Source organism: Rhinoderma darwinii, chromosome 2 (genome assembly GCF_050947455.1).
Source record: "Rhinoderma darwinii isolate aRhiDar2 chromosome 2, aRhiDar2.hap1, whole genome shotgun sequence".
Lineage (NCBI taxonomy): Eukaryota > Metazoa > Chordata > Amphibia > Anura > Rhinodermatidae > Rhinoderma > Rhinoderma darwinii.
This window is the reverse complement of record NC_134688.1, coordinates 108122872-108127768: the sequence shown is the minus strand read 5'-3', so window position 1 is coordinate 108127768 and position 4897 is coordinate 108122872.

Below are 4897 nucleotides of genomic sequence, written 5' to 3'. Positions count from 1 at the left end.
ACTGTCGATGTAGACATGCCCTATAATTAACACGAGTTTCTGATGTAAGTTATAGTGGATATGTTGTGAAGCAGGTGGCCCTGCCCTTTACACTAAGCCCACCCACTTTTGTGGTACGGGTGGCATAAAACAGCAAAAAGTCACAATCTATTGCGCAAATATAGCATGTGCCATAATGTGTGTGCGCAAAGAACCTCACTTTTGTAAGTAAATGTAGCAGTAATGCATATTTATTAATATATATATATACACCGCATTCCAAATTATTATGCAAATGTTATTTTTTGCTGATTTTCCTAAATAGTTGATACAAATGACAGTCAGTATAATCTTCAAGCCATCAACCGTTGGAGTATAATGCAAATTTTATTGAACAAATCTCCTAATGACAACAGATTTTTTTTTTAGAAGTAAAAAACTCAAAATGCACTGTTTCAAATTATTATGATCAAAACATTTTAAAGGTTGTAAAGAGAACTAAAATGGTAATTTGTTGAATTTGCAGCATCAGGAGGTAATATTTACAGAAATCAAAAGCTCTTTCAATCAAAAAAAACTTAACAGGCCAGGTTACATGTTAACATAGGACCCCTTCTTTGATATCACCTTCACAATTCTTGCATCCATTGAATTTGTGAGTATTTGGACAGTTTCTGCTTGAATATCTTTGCAGGATGTCAGAATAGCCTCCCAGAGCTTCTGTTTTGATGTCAACTGCCTCCCACCCTCATAGATATTTTGCTTGAGGATGCTCCAAAGGTTCTCAATAGGGTTGAGGTCAGGGGAACATGGAGGCCACACCATGAGTTTCTCTCCTTTTATGCCCATAGCAGCCAATGACACAGAGGTATTCTTTGCAGCATGAGATGGTGCATTGTCATGCATGAAGATAATTTTGCTACGGAAGGCACGGTTCTTCTTTTTGTACCATGGAAGAAAGTGGTCAGTCATAAACTCTACGTACTTTGCAGAGGTCATTTTCACACCATCAGGGATCCTAAAGGGGCCTACCAGCTCTCTCCCCATGATTCCAGCCCAAAACATGACTCCGCCACCTCCTTGCTGACGTCGCAGCCTTGTTGGGACATGGTGGCCATTCACCAACCATCCACTACTCCATCCATCTGGACCATCCAGGGTTGCATGGCACTCATCAGTAAACAACACGGTTTGAAAATTAGTCTTCAACCTGTAGGGAACGCCATACAGCCCCCCCTCTAGGGAACCCCATACAGCCCCCCTCTAGGGAACACCATACAGACCCCCCTGTAGATAACGCCATTCAGACCCCCCTGTAGATAACGCCATACAGCCCCCCTGTAGATAACGCCATACAGCCCCCCCTGTAGATAACCCCATACAGTCCCCCCTGTATATAACGCCATACAGCCCCCTGTAGAGAACGCCATACAGACCCCCCCCTGTAGATAGCGCCATACAGTCCCCTCTGTAGATAACGCCATACAGACCCCCCTGTAGATAACGCCATACAGCCCCCTCTGTAGATAACGCCATACAGCCCCCTCTGTAGATAATGCCATACAGCCCCCTCTATAGATAACGCCATACAGCCCCCCCTGTAGATAACGCCATACAGACCCCCTTGTAGATAACACCATACAGCCCCCTCTGTAGATATCTACAAAGGGGGCTGTATGGCGTTATCTACAGGGGGTCTGTATGGCGTTATCTACAGGGGGGTCTGTATGGCGTTATCTACAGGGGGCTGTATGGCGTTATCTACAGGGGGACTGTATGGCGCTATCTACAGAGGGGGCTGTATGGCGTTATCTACAGAGGGGACTGTATGGCGTTCTCTACAGGTGGGGATGTATGGCGTTATCTACAGAAGGGGCTGTATGGCGTTATCTACAGGGGGGGTTGTATGGCGTTATCTACAGGGGGGCTGTATGGCATTATCTATAGAGGGGTGTAATGGCAGGAAGGAGGTGAAGGGAAAGTGAGCCCTAATCTACCCACCGCCCTGTCCCTGCCTACTTGCAACGACTCGCCCTAGGCGACGGGGTACAACTGGGCGGCGGTCCCTACGCTGTCTAAGTGCACGGGAGAACAAACAGGGAACACGCAAGGGAAGGGGCAGTAGCCACGGAACGCCGCGAGGAAACGGAGCGGTGAATGAGTAGTCAGGACCAGGATGAAGTGGAGTATACCAAAGTGAGCACGGAGAAGGAAGCAAGCCAGGGGCAAAGCAAAGCAGGTTAAGCGGAACTGCAGCAAGGCAGAAGCACGGCAGAAGCAGGCTGGAGCAAGCAGCAGTGAGGCCAGGAATTCAGAAGAATTACAAGCACTGAGGAAGAGAACACAGCAGGTAATAAAGGACAGGGGGCGGAGCTAACTCCGACTGACCAGGCCGCGATAGGCTCTCCCACTCCTGAGCCTGCCACCCTGGTTGGTGGGAGATGGTGTCAGTCGAACAGGTCTGGCCTCAGGTGTGGATTGATTAATCCCAGGAGTATACCTAGACGTAGTACCTGGCAGATCCCTAACAAGGGGGCTGTATGGCGTTATCTAGAGAGGGGGCTGTATGGCGTTATCTACAGGGGGGGTTGTATGGCGTTATCTACAGGGGGGGGTTGTATGGCGTTCTCTACAGGGGGATGTATGGCGTTCTCTACAGGGGGGATGTATTGCGTTATCTACAGAGGGGGCTGTATGGCGTTATCTACAGGGGGGGTTGTATGGCGTCATCTACAGGGGAGGCTGTATGGCGTTATCTATAGAGGGGGCTGTATGGCGTTATCTACAGAGGGGGCTGTATGGCGTTATCTACAGGGGGGGGCTGTAAAAAAGGCACTATCTACTATCTACAAGGGGGGGTTGTGTGACACCCAGTGGAGGGGGGGGCCCCAGTCAAAAGTTTGCTATGGGGCCCAGTCTTTCCTAGTTACGCCCGATTAGAGCTACGCACCCCCCCCCCCCCAAAGTGGGAAAACCTGGATGGCGTTAAGTACCACCTTAGATGTATTTTCTTAACTAGCTCCATATGATTTATGCATCCAGAATGCTTGGAAATCCAATTAGCAGCTTCAGACCACTGTTCTGAAGAGAATGAAGTACCCAACTCTCCTTCCCATTTTAACATATAAGGGTCTTTTGAATCCAGCCCTCTATGAAGCAGTAAATCATAACTAAATGTGAGGCCCTTCGGAAAACCCTGCCACTGAAACAAAAACTTATGAAATGTAGAGAGTTGGAGTGGTTGGGTAGGAAGTTTCAAGCCTTGCAAGAAATGCCGAATTTGGAGATATTGAAAGAACTTCTTATGAGATATGTGAAATGAATCGGCCAAATCTGCAAATGTTCTGAAAATCCCGTTGTCATAAAAGTCAGAAAGAACCTCCAACCCAGCTGATTCCCATTCTAACATTGGAGTGACAGGAATAAAGTCTTGAATAGAAATCACTGGCATATGTTATAAGGAGACATGCACCCAGTTTTGTTTACACACAAACTGTGACCAAACCTGTATGGAGTCTTTCATAGATTGTATGGGGAGAGGAGGAACTGAACCCCCCCATATATGCTATTATCATCAGGGTTTTGAGAGAATGATGAGGGACAAGCACTTCTTCAATTTGAGCCCATAAGTGCTTAGGAGAAGCATGCCACATCTCTCGCAGTTGGTCCATTATTGCTGCCACATTATAGGAAGCAATGTCAGGAACTCCTAAACCTCCATCCCTATTCCTACGATTCAGCAGTGACTTTGCAACTCGTGCTCGTTTGTGATTCCAGATAAACTTAAAGGGGTTGTCCCAAGTTGACTCAAATTTTTTTTTTTATACATTCTAAGCAGGAAATTAATTTGAAAACATTTGGTGTTAAAAAAATTTAAAAATTCATTTCCTAAGTGCCTTTTTTTTACACTTGATAACTCAGCAAGTGCTGGTTATCTTTTCTAAAAAGGGGCGTGAGCGGCTCGATGTCAATCAAGCCGCTCTGCTCTGCAGTGTGCGCGCTCCCGATGTTGCTAGATACTGTAGTTCTAGCAACATCGGGAGAATGTTCGTCTCAAGCGGGCATGGTAAGCCCGATTGAGACGAACTTACCCTGAATGTACTGTACACTACACTACACTACACTACATTCACCCCGTTTCGGCAAGCCACTTTTCCCTCCCCCCCTCCCTGTCACTACATTTTTGTTTTTTGTACCCGCCGCATCGGTGCTGCATCAGCACCCGGCGAACAAGTAAAAATATATTTAAAAAAATAAACTCACCTAAGACGTTCTAACGGCGCTCTGAACGGTCCCGTCACTTGCCATCTTCCTTCTTCTTGGCGCCGCTCGCATTCATAGTAACAATGCGTTGTGGCGCAGATGACGTAATCATATCAGGCCCACGTGATTACGTCACCTGCGCCCACCGCTCTGTTATTGTGAATGGGAGAAGAAAAGTGACGGGACCGTTCAGCTCTTCGTGGGAATGTCTTAGGTGAGTTTATTTTTGTATGTATGTTGTCATGTATGTATGTATGTATGTATATATGTATGTATGTTTGCATGTATGTATGTATGTATGTATGTATGTATGTTTGTATGTATGTTGTCATGTATGTACGTATGTTGTCATGTTTGTATGTGTATATGTGCATGTATGTTTTCATGTATGTTTGCATGTATGTATGTTTGCATGTATGTATGTTTGCATGTATGTTTGCTTGTATGTATGTATGTATGTTTGCTTGTATGTATGTTTTCATGTATGTATGTTGTCATGTTTGTATGTGTATATGTGCATGTATGTTTGCATGTATGTATGTTTTCATGTATGTATGTATGTATGTTTTCATGTATGTATGTTTGCATGTATGTATGTTTTCTTGTATGTATGTTGTCATGTTTGTATGTGTGTATGTTTTCATGTATGTGTTTT